The following is a 12,013-nucleotide window of genomic DNA, read 5'->3' as shown; positions in this document are numbered from 1 at the left end:
GGAAGGAAACTTTCTCTGCTCAGACATCCCCAAATCTCTTCCAACCTGGATGTCTTGGACATGATCGCAGGACCATTTTGGAAAAACCATTGTTCATGCAGACTGGACTATCCTAGAATTACAGCTGAGCCTGCCCCATCCAAATCAATAGCCAAACTGAAAGAGAGGTGCTTCCCTCAAGGCAAAACTTGCAGCTATGGGTAAAGTAATGTCCACTACATGGGCTGGAGAGACGGCTCAGCAGTTGGAACACATGTTCTTGCAGAGGACCTAGGTTCTATGACAAGCACCCACATGGTGGTTCACAAGGGTCCATAGCCACAGTTCTGGGACATCCAACACCCTCTGCTGACCTGCATGGGTACTAAGCATACTACAGAGACACATGTGCAAGCGAAACACTCATACACATGCAAAAAACACCTGCCCCCATCTAGAGTTTCCATCCGCCATCCAAAATAAACCTTTTCATATTTCCTTCTTATCATCAGCAGCGGGTGGTCTGGTCTTGTTTCCCATTGCTGCTCATGTGACGACAGGAAGATGGGACATGGACAGGCACTGAACCTAAGGTTTAAGTCCAACTACCCCACAGTGAACGGTCCTTCAGTGCCTCTCAGATTCATCTGGAACTGCAGAACTTAGAAATGTTAAGTCATTATGTGCCATGAAACTCCGCTGTAAAAACTTCACCACCTAGAAAAGAAAGAAAAGTCAATTTCAGAATGTAAAAACATCTTTAAAGATTGATCTTAGTTATGTATATGCGTTGTGGTAATTTGGATAGGTTCACACATTTGAATGCTTAGTTGTCAGGGAGTGGTACTACTTGGGAGGAATTAGGAAGTGTGGCCTTGTTGGAGGATATATGGCACTAAGGGTGGGCTTGCAGGTTTCAAACGCCCAAGTGGCTGACTCTACCTGCTGCCTGCTGGTCCCAATGTAGGACTCTCAGCTACTTCTCCAGCACCATGTCTGCCTGAGTGCCACGATGCTCCCTGCTGTTGGCAGGGGCGCTTGTTCAATCCCGGCTGCCCAAAACCAAAATAATCACATAGAAATCTGTGTCAATTTCAATACTGTTTGGCCAATAGCTTGTGCATATTTCTAACTCAGCCTTATATCTTAAATTAACCCATTTTCTATTATTTTATATTTTACTACAAGGCTTGTGGCCTACCAGCAAGGTTCCAGCTGGCAGCCTGCATCTTTCCCCTCTGGCGGTTACATGGCTTCTCATTGGCTCTGCCTGCTTCCTCCCAGCATTCAGTTTAGTTTTCCCCACCTGGCTCTATTCTGCCCTATCACAGGCCCAATACAGCTTCTTTATTAACCAACAGTATTCACAGCATATAGAGGAGAATCTCACATCACCCTGCCATGATGATAAAGGCTGCAACCTCTGAAACTGCAAGCCAGCCCCAGTTAAATGTTTTCTTTCACAAGAGTGTCCACGGTCACCATGTCTTTTCACAGCAATAGAACTCTGACCAAGATAGAAGGTGATTGTGTGTGCACACGAGTGTGAGTGTGTCAGTTACCCCAGAGCTGTAGCTCTAAGTGATGGTGAGCTACCTGATGTGGGTTCTGGGATTGAACTCTGGTTCTGCAAGAGCAATATGTTCTCTTAATTGCTGAACTTTAGATTCTGGACAAGCAAATCCCAATGACATAATGGCCTTCATCTTGCTGTACTTCAGCTTAGTTCTCTGAAAAATGGGAGCATTTTGAATTTTTTATTGAATGTTTTCATGCTGTTATATAAAGAGAGCTGGTCTCCTGCTAATCTTTTCAAACACATGGATATCTCTAGAATAAGAGACCTTTGTTTTGGTTGTGTTGACACGCATTTCCCAAGCTTTCTCTTCTGAAGTGCTCACTTCCTAGGAGTTTCCTTTTCCAAGGAAGATGACTAAGAGAACAATTACAAATTTGAATCAGGAGAGTCATATTATGCTTCTGTATTGAGTTCCTAAAATCCATTAAAAATGAAAACATAATAGAGCCCCTAAAAGCATTCCATTTGTGTTAAACCTTCTGTCTATGGTTAGGGATGATAAGTGGTTGCCTGGGAAGGTGGTGGGAAGACCATACTGTTAATTTTGTGCTTGGGCTTCTTTCACTCAGGGTAACAGAGATTTGTCCATAATGTCATATGTATTACTATTTTGTTATTTTTATTGCTGAATAATATGAGATATAATTTTACATTTATTTATCTTTTCATTTAGTTTTTTTTTTTCAAGACAGGGTTCCTCTGTGTATCCTTGGCTGTCCTAGAACTTGCTTTGTAGACCAGGCTGGCCTCTAGCTCAGAGATATACCTGCCTCTGCCTCTGAGAGCTGGGATTAAAGATGTATACCACCACCCCCTAGCAAGATATACTGCTTAATCTTTTACTTAAGTATAGCAATATTTTGTTCAGGTAGTATTTCTGAAGTTCATTATCTATGAGGTCATATAATGTAAATCTTGTGATACTAGATTTATCTGTGACTTGAAGTCTCCAGACATTCAGTTAGGTTGTTTTAATATCGTGAGAACAAGGTGTCACCTGGACTTCAGCTGTCATGTTAATTTCATGATGGGGGGGGGGGGAGAATTTACAACTTTCTTCTTTCCACCTTAATTTTCCACCAGGCATGGAGGTGGAAGCCTAGGAAGACTGCTGGGTCTATGGTCACATGGACCAGACTGCTTTCAACATCCTCCTGAGGTTGGTAATGATGTGGTGAGTTCTTCCCTCTACTGCCTAGGCCTCCTCTCACTCCTGGCTGCAAACCTCTGAGCCTCCATCCTGTCTGGCCCCCAGCCACGTCCACCCCCACCCTTGACCTACCAGTTAGCACAGCAGAGTGGATGACTTCGTCACAGCGAGTTTGTTGCAGCCTCCTGGGTATCTGAGAGCATATCTCGTGCTTACCCTTCCTGACTGCCCACACTTGACCTCAGCTAACCAATGGGATGCTAGCTCCTTTACAAAAGACCCCAGTGTCCCTCCCCAGGAAATACAAAAGCTGTGGGTACAAGACACCAGTCAGGACAGAAAACTGGGACCCAGTGCTTGGCTTTACCTCTTTATCTTTTGTGCTCTCTCTGGAGCTTAAGATAGCCTTTCCTTCCTTCTTTTTGAATGGCACTGTGCAGGGGACTAGCCTGGACCTTGACAACTAATCGCACAGCTACATAAGACACGTAACCCTCTTACTGACTGACTTGCAAAACTTGAGAGGTGCAGGAAAGCCCTATTTTTGAGCACAGAAGCTGGATTTCCTCTTTGCCTTCCTCTGTAACACGTTTCATCTCTTGAGGCAGAAGGACACCTCGGGAAGACTAGGGTGAAAATGATGTGCCCCAGCAGGCTAGAAATAAAAGCATATTGATAATTTTCAAGCTAAGAGCATCACCCCCGTTCCACTTGCTACCAACGCATCCTAATTAATAGTCCCTCATTTCAACTTGCAATGAAGTGACAGCTGCCTGAGATCTTGCCCCTCCCTAGTGCCCTCTCCACTGCAGTGATGGGCATAGGTGACGCTGATGCAGATGCGCTGTGTGTAGCACAGCAGTCTTAGTCCCTACGATGGCCCTGTGCTGTGTGTACCAGTGTTGGACCTGTTTTACTGCTGATGTAAATGAGTCTGAGAGAGGTGACCTCCTCAGGTTCTTCTGTCTAGCAAGCGACAGGGCCAGAGCTCTGAAAGTGGCTTTGTATCTACTGGATGCCTCTAGGCCTCTACCTACCAGTTTCCCATTTGATCACTATTTATATGATAAGCAGATCCCCAGCCTGAACAGAGCAAGGAAACCCAGGTAGGAAGGAGTGGGATTTTTTTTGCTTTGTTCTCCACCCCCATCTCAGAGTGCTACCTACCAAGTGGAATATACAATGAAACCTGGGCACATCTATTAATGAGAAAGCTACAGTTGTCTAGTTAAAACATATTTTATTGCTTCTTGGCACTAGTGATGAACTATTTATGCTAAATGACAATAATGCTTTCGAGACAGTCACTGTTGAAATAAAAACAACGCACTGGACCTTGGCTTTGCAAAATTAAGATGAGAAGGGATGCTGCAATCAAGTTACAGATTAATACATTATCTGGATACTTGCTTTGCCCTAATTTCTCATTTATATTTTATCCTTTATATTTAATAATTAAGAAAAGGTTTTATGTATATGGGTATTTCACCTACATAAATGTTGATACATCTATAGCCATTGGATCATTTAAAACTGGAGTTACAGATGACTGTGAGCTGCCATGTAGGTGGTGGGAATTGAACCTGGAGTTTTCTGGAAGAATAGGAAGTGCTCTGAAGTACTGAACCACGTCATCAGTCCCTATTAAAAAAGGGTTTGTTTTTGTTTTTTAAAGCAATTGTAAATTTGCTTGGAAATTGTTTTGGACAGTTAGTAAATTGAGAAATAAATGAATGAACTGCTTTACTTATTAGTTTGTTCCACACAGGGTCTGGCTACATTGCCCAGGCTGACCTTGAACTTCTTATGTGGCTCAGGCGGCCTGAACTTGCAGTCCTCCACCTTCAGTTTCCAGTGTGCTGGGGTTGTGAGTGTCGCCATACCCACCTGGAAATCACTGCATTTAGGAGGCTGAGACGGGGTGATTGTGAGTCAAGGCCACTCTGGGCTACACAGCTAGCTCTAGGTCAGAGCCTGTCTCTAAAACAAAACAAAAAATAAAATGAAGAACAAAGTAAAGTAATAGTAACTAAATCTCATATATCACTTTAAGTTTTCTTCATGCTTCGTTAACTTTGGTCTTTTCAGAAATCAGTTTTGCTATTATCTGACGTTGCCAGGCTATGTCACAATTCATTCATTTAAGAGAGACTTTGAGCTGGGTAGGGGTGGTGCACAACTTTACTCTCAGCAATCAGCAGGCAGAGGCAGACAAATCTCTGTGAGTCCCAGGCCAGCCTGGTCTACAACTTGAATTCCAGGACAGGAAGGCTGTTTGTTATACAGAGAACCCTGTCTCAAAAAACAAAACAAAAAATGCTTTGAACATTTAAAAAAGACGGTCCTGTCCACTAAGAGCTTCCAGCGTAATGGACAGTTCCATGTCTACAGACAGACTCAGTGAATGTTTGGAGCATAAATCTTTATCTCCATAAAGACTTTAGTGAGAAAAATCAAGGCTGGCATCTGCATGGAGCCGGAATGTTTGGGGCTTCGATGATGGCCATCACCTGAGGTACCACCTTCCATGTGACATCCTGCAGGCCTCCTGTGTGGACAGCCCAGACATCTTTACAGCATGATGGCTGGGTTCCAAGGCAGCAAAACAGAGGTTTCTGGTATCCCATAAAACTGCGCTCTGAAATCCTAGAATAAATCTCAGTAAAAAACAAAAACACAAAATCATCTCGGATTCAAGAGGAGAGGAGGAGAGGTGTAAACACTCCTTCTTTATGAGAGGAGTGGTCTGCCCAAGGGGAAGAATGATTGACAGCCACTTTTCAGGGAACCTCTGCACAGAGAACAATGATTATATTGACTCCTCTTCTGGGAGTCACGCATGCTGAGTATCTGCAAATCCGAAGCTGTCGACTCAGTCACAGCTGCCGTGGGGATCAAGTCTGTTTAAAAATAAAACCAACCCAGAGGCAGCCGACCTGAAAAGTGGAGCAAAGACTGACCCAACTCAGTTTTCCACTGGAGTGGAACAGAGAGGTTGCCCAGCTGGCACAAGGTTTGGAGCCATGCCAAGCTCAGTTCTTATCTTGGCTCTGCTGCTGTTGGTCATGTGACTTTGGGAAATGGCCTTGGTGGTGCCAAGCCTCAGATTATCATCTATAAAATGCAGATCTCAAACTCTGGCTCCTTTATTAGGCAACATGTGATTGCACTGAGCTAGGTGGATGACCTTACCCCTACAGAAAGTCTCCTTTCTCCGCTAGACCTTAAAGGTCAAACAAACGTGAGGTTCCAGTCCTTGTGCGGCTGGTTTGGAAGCTCCTCGACCTGCCCTCATACACTTGCTGTGAGGTCCAAAAGTAAAACACACGAGTTTGCCAAAGTTGGGAACAGTAATAATGCCTCAGTGATAACTATGACATATGTAGTTATACACCATGTAGAGACTTCTCAGTCCACAATGAGCCATGTGTAGAATGGTGGTCCCGTAGGGCTATATTATTTAGTGACACTATCGTCGCCTTAGTTACTTAAGTATGCTCCACAATATTTGCACAACAGTGAAGTTACCTACTGATGTGTTTCCCAAACTCTGGCTCCCTCATTTAGCAGCCTGTGACTGTGCTGAGACAGGCATATGACCTTTTTCCCACAGAAATTCTCCTTTCTCTGCTAGACCTTAAAGTCAAACAGCTGTGCGGTTGAAACTATGTGTCCTGATCAGACTGGCTCAACAAGGTGCTAGGAGAATCTGTTGTGGCTGACACCAGCCTGCTGGAACCCTGCTATCTGTAGAGCCCACGCTGTAGCGCCTCTCTGCAAAGGGACTGACCCTGAGAGGACAAATTGCTTCTGACTAATTAAGTAATTAGAATTATCATCCCTTGAAATTTCTCAGAAACAAGACAAATAGTCTACCTTGGGTGAAATATCTTCTCTTCTTGCTTGCCATCTGGTTAGCAGTATCCGCGGGTCTATTTGTAACTCATGATGTAACTATTTTCCACCGAAAACAATCAACACTAGTTAATCATTTCATGTATTAGGTACCACGCTGCTAATTGTCTCCTTAATGTCCCTGTGGAAGAGGCTCCTCCATTACCCCTATTGTACAGATAAGAAAATGAGGGTGCACGGAAGTTAAAGACCTTGTCCAAGCACACACTGTGGTCATAGGGCCGGGATCCAGCTCTGGAGTGTTTGACCCTACAGTGCTGGTTCTGAAGGGCAACACAACCATGTTTGCATCTTAGTGCAAAGTCACCTATGGGAGACTCAAGAGCAAGACTCATCAGTGCAGGCCTGGAGAGATGATGCTCAGAGGTTAAGGGAACTGGCTGCTTAGTTCCCAGAACCCACTTGGGGCAGCCCAGAAGCCCTTGTATCTCCAGGTCCAGGATATGGTAAACCCTTTCTGGACTCTGTGGGTCCCTGCACTCATATGTGTACCCTGCATATACACATAATTAAAAATAAAACAAATCTTTATAAAGAACCATCTATAAAATTACCCAAACAGCAAAAATGAACACTGCAAAATTTCCAAGTGGCACATTTCACAGACATCCTTACACCTCTGCTGTTTCTGCTCTGGCACCTGTATGTGGAACTGATCATCCAGCTCAAGTCAAAACCTCTGTGGGCCTCCATAGTCACGTCCAGAACTTGCTCACACCATTTCCTCTTTGCCTCTTTTTCATTTTCCTGGTACGCTTTTCTGTAACATGAGGGCCTGCTTGTTGGGGTTTCTGTCCTGCCCAGTTCCCACAGCTGGTAAGCCCCAAAGAAAACCACTCAGAGATCTACATAAGTTATAAACTGATTGGCCCATTAGCTCAGGCTTTGTATTAGCTCTTATAACGTATTAGCCATTATTCTAGTATATGTTAATCACATGGCTCAGTACCTTTTTCAGTGGGGTAGGACACATCCTGCTTCTTCGGTGTCTGGACAGGATTCTCAAAAGAGCCTCCTTCTTCCCAGAGTACTCCTGTTTTCATTGATCCACCTCTACTTCCTGTCTGGTTGTCCTTCCTGGACTTCCTGCCTGGCTACTGGCCAATCAGCATTAATTTAAAACATAATTGACAGATACAGAATTGTTCCACACCACTTTTCCTTTTCCTGGCTTCCTTTTTCCTCTCTTTAAATGTATTATTTATGTGAATATAGGTGTGAAAGAAGTGTCAACTTTCTGAAGCTGGAGTTTCAGGCAGTTGTGAGCTGCCTGGTGTGCTGGAGATCAAACTCAGATCCTCTGCAAGGACAATATATGCTCTTCACCACTGAGCCATTCCTCCCTTCCCATGGGCTCCTTTCTCAATACTCTGTATTAGCTACAGCCATCAACCTCTCTGCTTTACATTGGCCTTGTAGAAACTACAGCAAGGAAAGCTTTGGCTTGGCACCTCATCTCTGCCTGTGGATATTAACTGCCAGAACCTACAGAACCTTTGAGAAACATTCTTTTGTGTTTTTAGAAGGCAGCAAAGGTACTATATTCTTATTAAAAAATGTCTTTCTGTTACCTGATTGTGGACACAATTGTTTCATACTCCCCTTGCTATCTTTCCTGCCATCATAGACTGTGTGTGTCCCTTTTTAAATGTGAGACAAAACAAACCATTCCTCCCTCAAGCCACTTCTTGTCTGGTATTTGGCTACAGCAATAAGAGAAGTAACTAATTTATAAACATGCTTCCAAGGAATGTGAGAGTCAAAGTTATGTTTTATTTATTTATTTTTTTATGTTTTAGATTTTAATTACTGTGCCTAAGTGATCCATAAAACAAAAATGTCTCTAACCTGTAAGCCCCTTGACCAAAGACAGGTACTTCCTGAACCGCTGGAGGCTTTGTTTATGTAAGATACTAAGCCACGTGTTTTTGCTCCCCTAACAAGTTTGTTTGACCCAGCTGCCCTGGATGGGCTTGATCGTGTGTAGGTGGGGGGGGGGACACAGGGAAACAGTACATCAGGATATATGCTAGCCCCTGGTTGGACCTGTAGGGAATGCAGTAGACTTGCCTTTTTATGCCTCTGTGAAATGGGACACATCAGCATTTTCTGGAAACCTACCTGGAACATACCTGGCCAAAGTCTATCATTCTGGCCAGTATTTAATTAAAGTTTGATTCAAATTTGGCCCAAAAGCTGTGGTAGTGGTCTCATTCTCAGCAGACGGGATTAAGGCCACTGCTGTGACAGACTTGACCAGGCAGTGCTACAGAATTGAATACTCTGCATTGGCATGGATCTTGGTTTATTGATACAAATTTAAGGTCAATTTTGATATATGTATATTTCTGCTCTTGATTAAGGTATTGTGTTTGCACAGCTCATTTAAAATGTAATGTATAATTAAGAAATATAGGTTAATAGATAACCATCTCTAATAGTCAAGGTCGTAGTCATGTTAGTTAGATTTCCCGGATATATAGAGATATATTTCAGTTAGATAGGTATTCTTCAAGCCTTTCAAAGACTAACAGAATATGATATTTAAAATGTTTAAAAAACTTAGGACTTTTCATGACAATGAGACAGTTCTGCTCCTGGCAGCACCAATCTACTTCAAGAGAATGACAGACATTGAAGAGGCTCTTTATGTAGTTGGTTAGACATTTGGGCCCAGAAACTGTTTTTACCTATACTGCTTGATGTTGTGATATATTAACTGGACATGCAGGACCCAAAGAGAAATGACTGTTGTACTTGCCTAAAGGTGAGACATTCGTTTGCGATTCCTGTTTCATGAAAGAGTCTGTCAGACATTCTGCAGGACACAGAAAAATGTGACTGACAATCTGCCAATATAAATGAAACTGTCTTTGAAATTTCCTGCTTCATGGAAAAGTCTGCTAGATACTATGGGCCTATCTGCTGAAGATAGACCCCCCAATGCTACTGTCTAGGCAGTGAGATGTCTCTGTCAAATTTAGAGTTTTGGAAGTTGCTTACAATGTACTTCCTGTTAATTTATGTAATATTATATCCTTCTGGAGTCTTTGATGGAGTTGAAGAATAGATGATTATAGTTTTCCTTAGTTATGAAAAAAGATAAAGTAGGTATAAATATTGTAACTATAATTTTTGCTTGATAACTGTTTTGTTGTATATAATCTTGCTATGTTAAAGTTAAAACTTACTTTTTATTTATACAGAAAAGGGGAGGTGATGTGGGATTCCCCTCTGTATGCTGTGAACCATTGATTAATAAAGAAGCTGTTTTGGGCCTATTACAGCTCAGAATAGGGAAAGGTGGGAATTCCAAGCAGATAGAGGAGGAAAGAGTAGGCAAAGTAAGAGATGCCATGTAGCCACCGCAGGAGACACAAGTGCTGGAACCTTGCTGGTAAACCACTAGCTTTGTCGTAAAATATAAAATAATAGAAATGGGTTAATTTAAGATGTAAGAGCTAGCTAGAAATACACTTAAGCTATTGGTCAATAATTTCAATATTGCAAATAATATAGTTTCTGTGTGATTATTTCAGATCTGGGCAGCTGGAAATGAACAAGCAACCTCTGACTGTAAGGTAGCTTTGTAGCACAAATAATAAAAACCCAGAGACAGATATTGGGGTTCAACCTGAAGATCAGAAAAGCAAAGCAGCCAAACCACCAGAGAGATCTTACCTCTATAAAATCTTCAGACTGAAAGAGAACAAGTTCCTCTCATCCCGCCTTATAATCCTCTCTAGTGCTGAGATTAAACATGTGCACCACCACCACCCAGGCTCCATAGATAACTAGTATGGCAGTTGGTAATGAAGGTGTGTGCAACCTCTGCCTGCCTGTATGGCCAACTAGTGTGGCTGTTTTGTGTCTGGTCTTCAGGCAAGCTTTATTTATGACAATCCAAATGAATTATCACTACATTTCCCCTTTTTTGTCTAAAATAAAAAAGAAAGTTATAATTAATATAAGAAAAACTATATTCAATGAGTACAATAACTTCATACAATATACACAGGCAATAAATACATCAACAATGTCTAGTCTATTTGCATTTGACAAATTCAGAGGAAATTATAGCATGAATAAAACAATAAAAACCTAGAGACAGATATTTTGGGGTTAAACCTGGAGGTCAGAAAAGCAAAGCAGCCAAACCACTAGAGAGCTCTTACCTCTTGAAATCTTCAAACTGAAAGAGAACAAGTTCCTGTCTCAACCCACTTTGTATTCCTCCCTAGTGCTGGGATTAAAGGTGTGTGCCACCACTGCCTGGACTATATGGCTGACTAGTGTGGCTGCTGGGATTAAAGGTGTGTGCCACCACTGCCTGGACTATATGGGTGACTAGTGCAGCTGCTTTGTACTGACCTTCAGGCAAGATTTATTTATTAATACACAAATAATATACCACTATATTCCCCCTTTTGTCTAAAATAAAAAAATGTTATAACTAATACAAGAAAACTACATATAATAAGTACAATATCTATACATAGTATATGCAAGTAATAAGTATATCAACATTGTCTAGTCCATTTCATTTGACAAATCAAGAGGAAACACTCCATAGCTATTCTATCATGACTTCCTATCATAACTTGCTTTCAGTGTCTGGTAAACAAGAAAAACAACTATAACTATCTAGTCTTCAACTCCCTCAGAGACCCAAGAAGGAAATATTATTAACCGAGGAAGCAGGAAGTACAAGCAAACAACTTCTAAAAAATGTGAGACTGACAGAAACAGCTGGCTGCCTGGGCAGTCACCCAAGGTTCCTCTGCAATGTTGGAGCCTCCATTTTTGGCCTACAGGTCTAGAATAAAGAACTGTCCCACCTTGTATGGGCAACACTTTGTCAGTCACTTTCTTTTGTGTCCTGCTTGTTCCATTAGGACAGCATACTGTCAGCAGCTGAAGCAAGGGCTCTTTCTTTCTTCCTTTCTTTCTTTCTTTCTTTCTTTCTTTTTCTTTCTTTCTTTCTTTCAGATTTCTGCCTCCTGCCCACCACCCATTTCCCTCCCCCTCCCCCGCTCAAGTCCCCCTCCCTCATCAGCCCAAAGAGCAATCTGAGTTTCCTGCCCTGTGGGAAGTCCAAGAACCACCCACCTCCATCCAGGTCTAGTAAGGTGAGCATCCAAACTGCCTAGGCTCCCACAAAGCCAATACGTGCAGTAGGATCAAAAACCCATTGCCATTGTTCTTGAGTTCTCAGTAGTCCTCATTGTCCGCTATGTTCAGCGAGTCTGGTTTTATCCCATCCTTTTTCAGACCCGGGCCAGCTGGCCTTGGTGAGGTCTCAGTGTGTGGGTGCACCCCTCGCGGTCCTGAGTTCCTTGCTCGTGCTCTCTCTCCATCTGCTCCTGATTTGGACCTTGAGATTTCAGTCC

This window comes from Alexandromys fortis, unplaced genomic scaffold (assembly GCF_014885135.2).
Source record: "Alexandromys fortis isolate MF-2015 unplaced genomic scaffold, M_Fortis_MF-2015_v1.1 scaffold_12, whole genome shotgun sequence".
Classification (NCBI taxonomy): domain Eukaryota; kingdom Metazoa; phylum Chordata; class Mammalia; order Rodentia; family Cricetidae; genus Alexandromys; species Alexandromys fortis.
This window is presented reverse-complemented; position numbering follows the sequence as displayed.